The 16334-nt window shown below is 34.3% G+C and overlaps 1 protein-coding gene across 10 annotated transcripts in view; it reads right to left on the bottom strand.

Annotated features, from left to right (window-relative positions):
• LOC136029188 (spectrin beta chain-like) overlaps positions 1-12591 on the bottom strand; it is a 134010-nt gene extending 121419 nt beyond the window's left edge. For 6 of the 10 annotated variants that reach the window (XM_065707321.1, XM_065707317.1, XM_065707314.1 and 3 more), the window contains exon 1: positions 12474-12591. The gene's annotated coding sequence lies outside the window, so the exon portion shown is untranslated. Of the gene's footprint in view, positions 1-599; positions 775-12473 lie in introns of those variants that run through there. The other 4 variants (XM_065707322.1, XM_065707315.1, XM_065707319.1 and 1 more) reach the window with 1 other exon arrangement.
• Positions 12592-16334: the final 3743 nt, after the last annotated feature.

The raw sequence follows: 16334 nt of genomic DNA, 5'->3' as shown, positions 1-16334 counted from the left end.
GGACACCGCAAAATTGAAAATATTGCCCAAGGCAGCAACTTTTTCTGTGAAAACTTGAGAGTCAGGTACTATCTAACCCAATGCCCTTATTTACAACAACAGGAACCTTCTTGATATCTTGGGATCTACAAGCAAGAGAACTATAATGAACTTCATAAGTTTAGTTTATGATCAAAAAACCAATCAGGAAGACGTCCATAAATTTCACCTTTCACTTTTATTTCACTTCCCTCTTCATTTCATCAGTTATGTAACCTAATGCCATTTATTCCGTTTTGCCATCGCAATTTGTTTTAACCTGAATGGTTTATTTCAATTTTGAATTGCTCTATTTATTTCAATTTAATGGTTTAAAAGCTTTAAATAATTCATTTCGCCATATCTTTCAATCCAATAATCTTTCAATATCTTTTCAAATACAAGTTTTCACAAGCTGCAGTTTTCATTATCTTTGTTCACTTTAGTGAAACATGATGAGAATTTCACCGACCACACATCGAACCCGACAAGAAATAAGAACATGATTCACAACTAGTTTCTTAGTCTAAAGTGGTTGTCGCTGAAATGTGGTTGAGTTACACTACCATAAAGCGATTTACCTTTTAAATGGCTTCTTCAACGGCAACACAAGCAGGCAGAAGACCACAAAAGGAGGACAAGACATAAAACAAATCCTATCAATTCATCACAGATAAATTACCGACGCTCAAACCACTTCACATAACAAGCATTCATGAGAATCCTGTTTCTCTTAGAGAGAAGGAGAACAGTACTGAGCTGAAACATTGGCACCAGCCACATCCCAGAATATATTGATTAATAGCTAGAGGATGACGGAACCACCGCCCTATAGACATTCACCTTAGAAATTTGGCTTGGAAAACTTGTCCCCTTTAGAGAAAAAGAGAAAGTTTAGCTGGTCATTTTTTTAAAGCAAGCTATTTCTCTAGTAAGGTGGAAACGAGAGAAGCGTTAATCTTTTTAATACACATATATCCATTATGTAATAAAATTATCAACATTTTTTGTCTTGCCACTAAGAAAAATTGAAATTTTAAGACAACAAAGGAAGCGCAGAGGGGTCAGGAATAAAAATTTTCTATAAATAGATAATAAAAGTCATGACATCCCTAGGCTCTTATATTTAGTTTAAGACCTTCCATTCTCACAATATCGAAAAAAACTTATTTATTTAGTCTTCAATATATTTAGAGATGAAAATTTATTTTACTTTTTTTTAGTCTTAGGCAATTCTTGTAGTCACTTCTCCCTCTTCATACTTAAAAAACCTTTAATAGAATTGATATAAATATTTAAACTTTAGCTACAATATATATCATTCGCCTTTTGCAAATCTTGCAATCAATTTCTTATGACCACATTAAGGACGTGATTCAGTGAACTTGAAAACATTGAGGTTCAATATTGAAGTTAGGGTAGCCTTCTGTCTCTAAATCTCTAGAGACCGTCGATTTTAAAAAACCCTTCAAATAGCACTTATTCATTGGCGGAAATTGCAGGTTAATTAACCCAGCTTGTCAATCTGGTCTCCAGGGGTGTTATCGGCGATCTGAAACGATTCTTCCTGGCAAAAAACTTGTAAAAATTTCAGGTAGCTGAAAATATTCCATGGGACTGTTCGAAAACAGGAAAATACATCGAAAAATGGTTGCAATCATCTTACAGGCTATTGTCTTCTGCTCATGATAGTACCAATTTTGTTCTAAAAGCAACATCCTTCATAGAGCACACTTGTGAAAAAGAGCTAGACATTTTCTAAGATTTCTAAGCAATTAAAGGAAATAGAGCAAAATCCTAGCAAATATTTTGTAGCATCTTCAAGAAGTTACGCCCTGATATTAAAAGCGGTATCTTCCGCCAAGTACTTTTTGAGAACTTTTTAAACATAGATGTTCAATTTTAACATGGGATTTTCGAGTTCAATCAGTTCACTTAATCACGGGCTTAAGTAACGATACAAAAAGGTTTTATATTTTTATACATGTTTATTTTCGTAGATCCAAGCTTTGACCTGAAGTTCACTGTGCTGTGTGGGATAGAGAGAGTTTTGGAGGAGTCAAGGGGCCACTTAAATGGGTTTTCATTGGAAATCGATGCGTAAGCGTAATTTAAGGTACATTAGACAGCTAAAAGAAGCTGAAATTTGTACTACAAGATTGAACCCTTATACTCTGGTCTACATACAAACTTAAATGCCCTGTAAACTAGCAGGGTGCAAATCAGCGAGGGACAGGAGAGATTTGCCGACCTTAAGTTTACATTTCCATTTTTTTTTAATGTCCTCTCCCTAGATTTTGAAATGTTTTATGTATCATCATTTCAAAAATCAATAATAAACTTTTCGGAGTTTCCTTATATATTAGAATAAATTGTATTATGACAAATCCCAAAACCCAACACTTTGACAAATTTTATCAAAATTAACTACCTTGAAATTGTGGCAGTCTTTCTTAAATTATGCTGATAATGACCGATATAAGTTAAAACATCGATGTCTAATATTATCCTTCATCATGAGCAGCGCACTACCGCTGCAGAAGAAATGGCCATTCTCTTTTGTCTAGGCCACTCCGTATGGAAGGAGTGGTCATAGAAACTTTGGAGAAACTTATTTAGTTGAAAATTGAAAATTTTTGGAAAGTGCCCTTTTAAAGAGTCGAAAGTGGTTGGAAGGCAACCAGCCCCCTTCCCATGCCTTTTTAGCTACTCGCCACTTCGTAACCCCAAAAGACATCCGATCAAAATTTTGAGATATGAACAACATGACCACCCCAGTCCCAGGGGCAAGAATATAAATTATGCAAGTTGACCTCGGTTACTTAATGGTATTATTACTGGGAAAGGGGGCACGTTTCATCCTGGGTGTCCGAAAAGGCCAAGGGTGTAAAGATGAAACTGTCAGGTAAGATTGAACTCCAACAAAAAGCACCATGTACATACAGGTTGTCAAAAAGGGCGTACCTGCAATATTTTAGGAACAGCTAAGAATATTAAGTTGAAACTTTCCTGGCATGTTGAACTACGTCAAAAGATACAATGTGCATCCAAGTTGACAAAAGGGCATATGTGCAATATCACAAGAGTAGCTAAGGGCATTAAGCTGAACCTTTTAGGGCATAGTGTGATGGATTCTGAACTAAATCAAAAACACGCTATGTGAATTCAAGTTCTCAAAAGAACGTATGTGCAATATTTCAAGAATAGCTAAGAGTGTTTAGGTGAAATTTTCAGAGAATATAGAGGGGAATATCAAACTAAATCAAAAGACCCTATGTGAATTCAGGTTGCCAAAATCTCAGAAGTGGCTAAGGGTACTAAGTTAAAACTTTCATGGCATGCTGACGAAGCTGCTGTACTAAATCAAAATATAATGACGAGGACCACAACGGCCCTTAGATATAGGGCCGAAATATTCAAATAGGTTTTGTTTGTTCACTGTCTTGGGAAAAAAAGAGCCCTTATTATTCTATCTTCTTTATTTGTATAAATCAAAAGACACGATGTACATCCATGCTGTCAAAAGGGCGTACCTGCAACATTTTAGAAACGGTAAAGGACCTCACGGTGAAACTTTCAAGGAATGTTGAGGGGGAGGTTAAACTAAATCAAAAAACACAATTGACATCCAGGTTTTCAAAAGAGCGTATCTGCAATACATCAAGAACAGCAAAGGGTGTAATGAACTAAGTCAAAAGACTTTATGTACATCCAGGTTGTCAAAAGAGCGAATTTGCAACATCTCGAAGAAAGCTAAGGGTGTTAAGCCGAAAATTTCATGGAAAGTTGACCTAAACCAAAAGATAGTATGCAGATCCAAATTTACAAAAGATATCTCCAATATCTCAGGAATAGCTAAGGGTACTAAGTTAAAACTTTTGGGACGTGTTAAACTAAACGAAGAGACTGTATATTCATTCAGGTTGTCAAAAGGGTGTAGGCCTACCTGCAATATCTCAAGAACAGCGAAGGGTATTAAGTTGAAACTTTCAGAGAGTGTTCAAATAAACAAAAAGACACTATGTGCATCCTGCTTGTCAAAAAGGCATAACAGCCATTTTAGGTACGGTACGGCTAAAGATATACATTAGCAGCTTAAGGGACCCAGCTGAAACTTTGATAGGATATTAGAAAGGGGAATCAATAGATTTTAAAGTTTAACGCGGGGCCAAGAGTATATTATCAAGGACAACAGATTTTGAAGATAAATATGACTGTATTGATTCTTAGTGCGAAATATTCTTCTTTTATATTGATTTGTTCAAAATTCTAGGCCATGAAGACACCTCAATCAAGGTTTTAGAAAAAAGAGAGCTTCAACTGGATTGATTTCTCATGTCTAGTTTTATTTTTGAACTAATAAAGCAGACAGGAAGATTGGCGGCTCTTTCTTGTTCCCGTTTTGGCTTCTGAAGGTACAGGCAGTTACAGAGTAAAAGGTAACAAATCAAAACACTTCTTAATAAAATGAGCTCAAAATATATTTTTCTAAATAACAGTTTAAACAAAATATAATGCAATATGATTCTTATATAAAGTAAATAAAAAAAAAGAATTTTTTTTTAACAGAAAGTAAGGAGCGACATTATAATTTAAAACGAACAGAAATTACTCCGTATATGAAAGGGATTATTCCCTTCTCAACGCCCCGCTCTTTACACTAAAATTGTTTACTGTTTTAAAAGTAGAGTTGAGAGAAAGAGTTAAACTTTGTCCTAGCTTATCTTGAAGTGCCTAAACTAGCAAAACCGGGACAGACAGACAGACACAAACCAACAGAATTTGCTGTCACTATATGTCACTTGGTAAATACCAAGTGCCATAAAAATACTTTAGCGTAAAGAGCGAGGTATAAGGAAAAGGTGAACCCCTCATATGCGTAATAATTTCTGTTCCTTTTAAGTTTTATTGCTGCTCCTTACTTTCAGTCGAAAGTCCCCATGACAAATTCCTCCATGGAAAGATCCCCCCACGTATCTCCCTCCCCTCAACCCCTCCCCCAGCAAAAAAATCCCCCTGAAAACGCCTGGACACTTCCCAATAATCGTTACTATATGTAAACATTGGTATAACAACAAAAGCGAGAATAATGAGGACTTTTTTCCCAAGACAGTGAATCAACAAAACCTATTTGAATATTTCGGCCCTATATCTAAGGGCCGTCTTCAGCAAAGAAAAAATAAAAAACAATAAAACACTTACAATAAAAATTCTCAGTTAAAAATCCATTTTTTTAAAATAGCCTTGGCATCATTACTTCTTAACGAAAAGTTCAGCCAAGACTCTAAACATTGGTTAAAGTTTGTAACTTGAAACCCCTCCCACGGAAACTGTGGGGGAGTAAATCGTCCCCAAAAACATAGTTATTAGGTTTTACGACTATACTCAATAAAATGGCTATCTCAGAATCTTGATCCGGTGACTTTGGGAAAAAACGAGCGTGGAAGGGGGGATAGGTGCCCTCCAATTTTTTGGTCACTTAAAAGGGCACTAGAACGATACGATACGATCGAGTCGGGTCGATACAAATATTTAAAATCAACATTAAAATGCGATTCTTTTGATGTGACTATTGGTATCAAAATTCCGTTTTTAGAGTTTCGGTTACTATTTTCGGTAACCACGAACTGTTTGAAAATTGTAAACCAATATTAGCTCATATTCAAGGTTATAAAACGATAAGAGAGGCTTTAGCGCTATACAAGAGAAAAATTATGTAATTTTTCAATTCTTTTACCGGATTGAAAGTGACTAGAGGGCAACAATCCCCCTACCACGCCCACGATTTCCCCGAACACATACAATCAAAATTGTGAGGTAGCCATTTTGTTTAGTGTAGTTAAAAGTCCCAGAAATTTTGTCTTTGAGGATGCCAACCCCCCCCCCCACAGCACTCAGGACAACGGTTGTAAGTTATGTTTTGGGGGCATATAACGTTTTTATAGAAACGATGGTCGTATAAACTTCAGAGGGAAATTATTGGATTGGCAGTCAGAAGTTCTAGTAATCTTTTTAAGATTCAAAGTGATCGAAGGGCGAATACTCCCCCCCCCCCTACACACACCTCGTATTTTCCTGAAATGCATCTGATTGAAATTTTGAGATGGTCATTTGTAGTCGTAGAAACTTCTATAAAGGCTCATTCCATTGGATATTGAAGGGGCTAGTGCCCTTTTTTATAGTAGAAACTGACTAGAGGGTAGCTAGCCCCCCTATCATGCCTACCATTTTCCCGAACACACCCAATCAAAATTTTGAGATAGCTATTTTGTTCAGAGTAGTCACAATGTCCAGAAATTATGACTTTGACGATTAACCCCCCCCCCCCCCACAGCCCTTAAGGCAAGGGTTGTATGTTATGCCCTGGGGGCAAACAAAGTTTTTAAAGAAAGAGTGGTCGAGTAAACTCCGGAAGGGGGCTCATTGGATTGGTAATCAGAAGCTCTAGTACTTATTTTAAGATTCAAAGTGATCAGAGTGCGGATTCCCGCCCCCACACACACACACACCTGATATTTTCCTGAAATACATGTGATAGAAATTGTGTGATGGTCATTTGTTGTCGTAGAAACTTCAGAAAAGTCTCATTCGATCACAAATTGAAAGGGCCCCATGGCCATCAATTCCCAAAACACATCTAACCAATATTTTGAGATAACCATTTTGTTTAGCGTAGTTGAAAGGTCTAGAAATTATGTCTTTGAGAATAACACCCCCCCCCCACAGTCCTCAGTGCAAGGGTTGTAAGTTATGCCCCAAGAGCATATTAGGCTTTTCTCGAAAGGTTGGTCGTATAAACTCCGGAGGAGGGCTGATTGGATTGGAAATCATATGTTCTAGTTCCCTTTTTAAGGGTCAAAGTGATTGGGGGCACCCGCTCCCCCTCCCTGCGTTATATTTTCAGAAATGCATCTGATAAAAATTTTAAGATAGTCATTTGTTCAAAAATAGTCCGAAGATCATATAATAAGGCCTTCGGGGTGGACAGAATCCCCCAGAGTCTGGGGATAATGGTTGTAAGTTAAGCCAAAAGTTAAATAAATAAAAAGAGTGTAAGTGCATCCAGGTTGTCAAAGAGTATAGGTAGAATCTTTTGGGAATTATATTAAGTATTATTTTTCAGGTCAACTTCAGAAGCTATAAAATTAAATTAAAAAATACTGTTTGTACTGGGATTAAATATTGTTGAAAAAGTTTCTCCAACATACAAATAGCAACCCATACTACGGATTCTTATAGAAAAAACTGAAAAGATGTAAAATATTATTTTACATTTACATGTCAATAAAAAATGAGCAGAAATGAATTTAAAAACTATTTCCAGAACACAAGCTTTTCAAAGAAAAGTAAAGAGCTCCATAAAGCCAAGAATAATCGGAAATAAAGTCAAATAATCTTCCAAGCGTAAAAATATTACAAATCCCTATCAATAAATAGATGAAACTCAAAACAGAAATTGCAATAAATAGCTGAGTCAAATTCAAAACGAGCAAAAATTAATATGGGTGGGACTGATAACCCCCATGCCTTCACCCCCATACCAGAACACAATTAGCGCGTTACTGAAAACAAAATACGTTTTAAATGTTTCCACTTCTCTTACTTTCATAAATAAAAAATTATCAAAACTTTAAGATATAAATATCAATATATGTCAATTAAACTGACAATCCATGGTCATTTGTTTTTTGGTTGCTTTTTTTTCAGTAAAGCACAAATTATGCTCTAGTCTTGAGGTGGCATGGGGGTTATCAGCCCTACTCATGCTGAGTTTTATTTATTTATCAAGTGATGTATGGTGGTTTTACACTTGGAAGATTACTTGACTTTATTTCAGGCTCAAAAACTCATGCTGAGCTTTATTTATTTATCAATAGTGATTTGTGGTAGTTTTACACTCGGAAGATTATTTGACTTTATTTCTGCCCATTCTTGGCTTAATGGAGCTCTTTGCTTTTTTTAAAAAACTTGTTTCATGAAAAAAATAAATCCAAAATTGCTGAGGCTTCCAGGAATAAATATCATGATATATTAAACAGTCAGTCTATGTTTATAAGTATATTGTTTTTAATGGAAACCAAATAACATTTAAATGACCGTTTATAAGCTTTGAGAGGGGGAAAGGGGACAGGTAGCACAACTCTTACTAGAAAACCTTGATTAGCCTTAGCATATAAGTGGTTCTGTTGTGATGATGTAGACAAATATTCTGCTGTAATTTCTACTTGTTTTTTGGTCTCATTTACTCAATGCTAATGACTTCTGTCCATTGCAAATTTGAATTGATTTTATATGATTTTATTTCTGCTTGTGAACAGTTTAATGTAGGTCTTTACTTTTCTTTGAAAAACCACTTGTTTTGGAAAAAGTTATGTTTAAGCTGATATTAAGCAAACATTAACGTAAATGGAAAGTAATCTTAAGCAAGTGTTAAGATTTGTCTCTTATCAAAATTCCTTTATCTTAACTTAGTAAACAAACGAAAATTCTATACTACCATTTTCCAGTGTGAAAAAACAATCTGGACAGGTCAAGACTATAGCAAATTTTTGTTCAGAGCCTTAATTCTGGAAGAGGTTTTTCATATGAATGAGTTGTCAATACATTGAATAATTACAAGACATGTTGCAGAAGATGATTGTGCTGAATATTTTAAAAAACACATTACAATTTAAACTGATTGTCAATAGTATAAAAAATTTGTCAGTATAAACCTGCAAAAAAATTGAAATAAAATATAATGAAATTAAAGTTTTTTTTTTTCAAGATATTAAAAAAAAATTTCTTCACCAAGCAAAGTTCAATCCTCTGGTACTACAACATAATTTAATATTCCAAACGTTAAACAATAAACAGTGGGCTTAGTATATATTTTTATTCAGAAAACTGGTCTAATTTTGAAAATTACTTTTAAATAACCAAGTTATACGAATGACTCAAATACTACTGCATAGTGTAAAAGCCAAGAAGGTAGACTTTTTTCCAACTTCCAAAGTTAATGTGTCAGGCGAATAAAGGTTTCAAGTATTGATCCAGCATTTAGATTTGTGTATAAGTTATTTTCAAGCTTTACTGCACCCGCCCCACTCCCTCTTTGTGAAAATTTAAAGGTTATACAAAACAGGTCTAAAAGTTAAGGCAGGAACTGTGTTAACTTTGTGAATCTTTATTTTTTTCCAAATTAGTTCTATTAAACTATAGGCCTTGACACAGTAGTTTTCAGGATTTATCCAGATACAAAGAAAAAATTTTTTTTTTTGAAAGTTATGACATATTCTCAAAAAATCTACCAAGCCTTATAATTAGGAAATAAGCGGAAGCAGGAGCTCAAAAACAATTCAGTTGGCTAAAACTGACTGTATATACAGTACTGAAAGTTCCATCCACCCAGCACAAAATATGTAAAACTTGATGAGAATCTGGCATCATAGACAGGCAAGGGAGGCCTTGCCTAACATAGCTCACATAGATAGAGGCTCAGCTAACATAGCCCTAAATAATATATTTATCTGCTCTTTTTCATTGTGGGGATCATTGCATGTGCTTTTAGGAGGCATTTTATTCTTAACTTGGTCCATTGCATAACATCACTGTAAAAAAAATTACAGTTGGATAAACATTTTATTTAAAAATAGATAAAAAAGGAAGGAAAGACAAAAATCTGATTAATTGAAAGCCTCTGCATATTACAGAGTAAGAACTATTATATGTTTTCTTGTAGATTTGAATATAGCCTATAGTTACATCTGACCCCATTAGGAAGGGAGGGGAGCAATTGTCATGGCAGCAACCCTTATATCTGAAAACACTGTTGATGAGGGAAACAAATGGTTACACTTTTTGTTATTATAATCTCTCTCTCAGAAGAGGGCATAGACAAGAATGATGCCAAAGGGTGAATTTATTTATATTAAGTTAATTTTACTGACCAAAAGATGAATATTGCTACCTTTGCATATATGCCCCCCCCCCTTCCTAATGGGGTCAGATATAGACATAGCCCTAGGCTATCATACTAAACTTTGATGATATTCTTTTCTTTTTAGACTGTCTTTATTTGGATTTACAAATTAATTGCTGACAAGAAATAAGCCAAAAAAAAACAATGTAAAGTAGCAAAATCAACAATATTTTTGATATATTTGGTCCCATTGGGAGATGGGGGCCAAGGCCCATTGGTGAGGGAGGCATTTAGTATATTTAGAATCAGTGTTACAAGATACATGAAGTAGCATGTTTGTTGTTTAGCTACAAAGTTATACAAATATTAATAAACTTACCAAAAAAGGGATTTAAAGGATATCAGAACTTCATGGGAGGGAGTGGTGGGCCCTGATTAGATTTGGTGGAGAAGGAATGTGGGCAAATCTTGGTACATTTAAACATGGCTATAGGATAGAAATCAGATAGGAAAAAAATATCATTCATTTCCCCTTTATATGCTTTTTCAAATATAATAATCCCTGCTCTGCAATTACATGTCCCCCCCCCCAAATGCAGCTAAATATGGCCCTAGGCTACATAAAAAGTTTTGAGATTCTTTTGTTGTTCTTTTTTTTCATTCAACCAACTATTTATAAGAAATATCCACAAAAATTAAGCAAACCAACAAAATCTTTAAGCTCTTGGATATAGCCTAGGCTATATTCAGGCAACAAAGAGGGTGGCTGGGATACAGTTTAAATAGAAGCAACTCTGACTATCAAATATATAGACATTTCTGGATATAATGCCAGAACCACTCATTCTCCCTCTGGAAACCTTGCTGAAACTACTCATTCTCCCTCTGGAGGGCCCTGAAATTTACCAACATGACAGATCTATACCTATCAAAATTTTGACAAAACAACATTTTACCTTAATTTTCAGTTACCAGTTGCTTTTTCTCTGCCTTTAGTTCTGAAAATGCAATTCCTGTTATTTGAGTAGAATTCTGAGACATATCAATGTTTTTTCTCAAAATTTAGGAAATATATTTGCATAGACTATCTTTAAAACCTTATAAATTGGGATTGAGCAAAGTTATGAAGCTGAAAACAATTTTGTTGTACTTCATTCAAGCAGAAGATCTATTTTGCAAGATTTCACTTTTATAACACACATATTTTTGAAGGTCATCAATGGTCAGGGCCCTCTAAAGGGAGAAGGAGTGGAGATAGGTACTTCAAAATACCTTCTTCTGATATACTTTAGCCTGTAGACCCATCCTTGAAAGTTTCATTTTCCTAGCCTACCCGTTTCTAAGATAGCAAGAAGTCAATCAACTAGAATTTTACTGTTAACAGTGCTACTTTTATTGTATCAACAGGTTTCCCCCAGAAGTGACTAAACTGCAAATCAACCAAAAAAGGCTATTTTCCAAAGATTAGGCTAGTAGCCTAGACTATTATCCTTCTTCTTGAGTGTATGTCTAAATATACAAAGGTTAAGAATGGGTTACAAAGGTTCAGAAGGAGACATGCTAGAACAAGCATGAAATACTTGAAATTAAACAAGCATTACAAATTGCTAATTTTCAAGGTTTGGTTTGTTTTAGACAATTCACCCCAACCCCTCTCCTTTTAATGGTCACAAATTGGCTGGCTTAAGGCTATGTAGAAAACTAATATTATAATTGATAAAAACTGACTCAAAAATGGATAAAATGGGAAAAACAAGGAAGATGATTCATTGATGCTTACTGCATAATATAAAATACAAATTCCATCATCATTTTATAATTAGTTTCTTTATGTAGGATAGCTAAGGGCTATTGAAGACCATCAGGAGGGGGGGGGCTTAGGATGAATTGTAAAAATGTAAACCAAACTCTAACTATGAACATAAAGTGCAATTCCTGTTATTTAAGCAGAATTTTAAGCCATAATTTCTTTCCCTGAAATTAGGATATGCATTTCCAGCTCTTGAAACCTCATAAATTGGGATTGAGCAAACATGTGAAGCTAGAAACAGTTTTCTTGTGCTTCATTTAAGCACAAGATCTATTTTGCAAGGTTCCATTTTTTTAACAAAATGATGTTTAAAGGTCATCTTAGTCAGTACCCTCTACAGGGAGAGGGAGTGGAGGTAGGTAACATACTACAAATACATTCCCAGGACATAGCCTTGGCTACTTAAGTCTTTAGATCAATCCTTGAAAGCTTCATTTTCCTGGCCTAACCCCTTTCCAAGAAATCAAAAAGTAGCTAAACTAGAATTTTATCACAATTTGCACTATATCTATGCCAAATAGGGGGGTTAGTGGAATCATGGTAAAAATGTCTCAGCAACCTCTATTTAAGGCTTATACCTGTTTACCCCATCGATTTCCTTTGTTATGCACTAGCCTAGCAGAAGTGCTTTCAAAGTTGGCCTACAGAAAAACAAGACAGGCCTAAAGTTGATGAGCATAAAATCACACGTAGACTTGACTGATGATAGCATAATCATGTCAAGATCATAAATAAAACAGCTACCTTTTATTCGAAAAATTTATCCAGAGATTGCAAGAATACCACCGATTCACAGGACAACGCCCCAATTAAATTTTTATTCACTCTACAGAACTATCCTCTTTTCTTTCTTAAAATTAATTTTAAATTTATCACATTTATGCCATCTAAAAAACGTCTGAATGTTTGCTTTATAAATTATCCCTTTCTCCATCATTACAAAATATTCTACTCGAAATTATACAAGATCACATAAAATGTTAAAAGAACAATTATAAAATAACCTTAGGGTTATTACTAAGTTTATAATTGCAATTTAAAAGTACAATTGTTTAAAGATTAGGGTGGGAACTCAAAAATTTTTACTGCTGAAATTTGTCTAAAGAATATCGAAATAATATTATTTTCATGAAAAATTCTTAAATATTTATTTCATGCACATTCATACCTCCTCCTAGACAATAAAAATAGCTGTTTTATTCACGTAATTTTCTTCTCTTTATTTTTCCTATGCAATGGTCATTTGGCTGTAATCGATGATATAAGTATTAATGATTAACAATGTCTTAAACAAAAATCTTAATTTTTTGTATTAACGTAAAAAATTTCTATTGTCATTACTTTTCATTTTTTGTATGTTTTGCTTTTTTTGTGTGTATTTAATTGTTTGTACTCCACATTTTAATACTTTTATAGTGTTGTTGTGGGTAAGAAATAAATTATTATTATTTTTATTAATGCAAGAATGAAACAAATAAAAAGATCAAATTAAGTTACAAGAAGCATAAAATGCATTCAAATTGCAAAAAAAAACTTTCTCAACTATTTAACATACTCTTGTAATGACACTTTGACACTGAAATCAAAACCCAAGTACAAAAACAGACAAGAAATGCATACTACTAACTGCTTCTCTAAAAATTATCAACAGAAAAAAAAGCTTTTGCTATTCCGAAGAAGACAAGTGGAACTAGGAAAAATGTTAAAAAAATTTAAATATTCCAAAATAATACTGAAATTTTACAGTGAAAAAAATACTGAATTACAAGAAAATGCAGAAACTATAATATTACAAAAGATTGCTGAAATGTTTAAATGCAAAAAAAGAATTCAAAGAGCTAAAAATCTTGCTTCAGTTTTCACACCCGGACAAGATATTTTGAAACTTTGAATGATCTGAATTAAAATCAAAACAAATCACTAAATCAATCAAGACATGCTCACAGGCAACTGCTTCAATAATCATGTTTTAAAAAATCATAGCTAACCGTTCCAATACAGGCAATTGCAACTAGAAGGGAGATCAAATACACTTAAAAAACAGAAAAAATATGAAATTGGCAGAAAATTTTTTGACTATCATTAATCCTGTTACGATTGACCAGACTATATAAAAAATCCAAATAGTGAACACACTGAACTTCCTATACTGAACACACTGGATTTTCGTATAGCAAGTTTCAGCGTATTGTTTTTTGAGCCGGTTATTCAAAACAGCTCACTATGGGTTTGTAGAACTAGTACAACATTCAAAACTCAGTTTCAATAAAAGGAAACAAAGAAAATAGATAAGAAAAGGTAGACATTTTTAGGAAACTTAATTATTTTTGGAAATAGTATCACTTTGTTTTGCAATAGAAATACTGGCTTGATCATGTGTGAAGGAAAAAATACAAATATCTTTTTTATACCCATTTGAATACATGCTGGGATTGCCAAAAAAACCGGAAAATAATAAAAGAAAAAATTGACGGTAGTATTCTTGTTCCTGATAATTTGCAATAAGAAGAATTAAAATTCATTTACTCCTTAAAAAAATAGTCTGGGACTTCCAAGTAAAATGAAAATTTTAATTTAAAAGGAAATTATAAAGGGAATATATCGCTAAGTTGTTTTCTGACACTCTTGATCAACAGTTTGGTTTAGTTGAATCCTCTTGAATAATATATGTGTTCCAGCTACAATCATAGAGTTGTGGGAAAAAATTATTTCAATTAATTAATTCTGTATATCAAACTGCTGCCCCTTCCTCAACACCTTGCTCTTTACGCTAAAGTTTCATTCTGTCAAACTCTACCCTTTAAAGTAATAAAAACTTTAGCGTAAATAGCGAGGTGTTGAGAAAGGGGCAGTCCCTATCATATACAGAAGAATTTCTGTTTGTTTTAATGTCGCTTCTTACTCTCAGATGAAAAAACTAGCTTTTTATTTAATTTCTTATCGTTTTTCATATAATGCCGGACAGTCCAGGAGAAACAAAATAGTGTACACGATCTTTGAAGGCCGTGTGGTAAAACTAATTCATCAAGGAGTAATAAATACAATTTTTTTTGAATATGTGTATGGTGCAAATTAACTTTTTGTTCTTGCATTTCCCAATTTTCTATGTGTTTTTGGTGGTTTTTCTTCCTTTTTTTTACAATTGTAATATTCTATTATGTGATATATTTTAGCTATATGCTGATTGCTTGATTCCGTAAACTGTTTTTAAAATATTTAAACAAGACTTGGTTAATTTCCTGAAGCTGAATCTGCAGGTAGTGTGTGTTCACGCCCAACCTATCTAAATTTCCTAATGATACCGTTGAACCCCTCGAAATTTTCTCCCGGTAGGTAAGTGAAATTAATTTTTTGCATGAAAGAAAAACTGCAGTAATAAGGGTGCTATAATTGAGCAGTACCCATATTCAGGCTTAATCCAACTGAAGGGAGGACAGAGATTAATTTATACTTCCTCCTTCCCCAGACCATCTTCTATATTTACCAGAATGTTAACACAAAATTAAAAAATGTTGGCGTAAAAATATGCTTTCCGATGCATTACGCATTTGTCACCATCTCCACTATGTAACAAACCGCTGATACTCTTCCATAATTATTAGTGCAAAATTCCCCCCCCCCCCAACATTTGTATCTTGGTTGTAAATCCCCCTCCCCCGGGAATTCTGCCTGAAAAAAATTCATTAGAAAGATAGGCTTATTTTTTATTTAATTTCTGATCATTTTTCAGGTCATAGTGGCAGCCCCCCCCCCTATGTGGGAAATTTCGTTCCAGAATCCCCCCCTCCCCCAAATGAAATTTTCTCCCGAAAAAAAATTTCCTCATAAAGAATTTCTTCCGATGATAATTTCCCCACGGGGAATTTCTCCTGTGGATAATTCCCCCTTACTCACAGAAAGATATTCCAGAGAATTCCGACCTCGCAGAAAAATTTCCCCGGACAATTCCCACAGGATATCTCCACGGATAAGATGGAGTCGCCAAAGAGAGAGTAAGAAAATTAAAATTAACTTTGCATACAGTTCTGACAAATTTCCCCACGTGTAAAACTTCCTATAGAAAGTTCACCCCCAGAAACTTCCTTCTCAATGGAAAATTCTCCCCCAGAGAACAACTTCCCCCTCGAAAAATATCTTCATACTTCCAATACCCAATACTATATATAAGCAAGGGGAAAATTCACAGCTTGTAGCCCCCCCCCTGGGGGTGTGGGGGTCAAGTCATCCTCCAAGACATAGTTATTAGATTTTTAGACTATGCTGAACAAATGGCTATCTCAAAATTTTTATAGGATGACTTCGGAAAAAAAAGCGTGGAAAGGAGTGGGGTAGCTGACCTTCAATATTTTTGGTCACTTATAAAGGGCACTAGAGCCTTTAATTTTCGATCAAATGAGCCCTCTTCAAATCTTCTAGAATCACTGGTTTGGTACGATCACCCACTGAAAAAAAAAAACAAAAAAAAAAAACCAAAGAAAATAAACACGCATCCTTGATCTTTCTTCTGGAAAAAATGGGAAATTCCACATTTTTGTACACAGGATTACGACACATCTACAGTAGGGTTCTCTGATACGCTGAATCTGATGGTGTGATTTTCATTAA

The sequence above is a fragment of the Artemia franciscana genome, chromosome 7 (assembly GCF_032884065.1).
Source record: "Artemia franciscana chromosome 7, ASM3288406v1, whole genome shotgun sequence".
Lineage (NCBI taxonomy): Eukaryota > Metazoa > Arthropoda > Branchiopoda > Anostraca > Artemiidae > Artemia > Artemia franciscana.
This window is presented reverse-complemented; position numbering and strand designations above follow the sequence as displayed.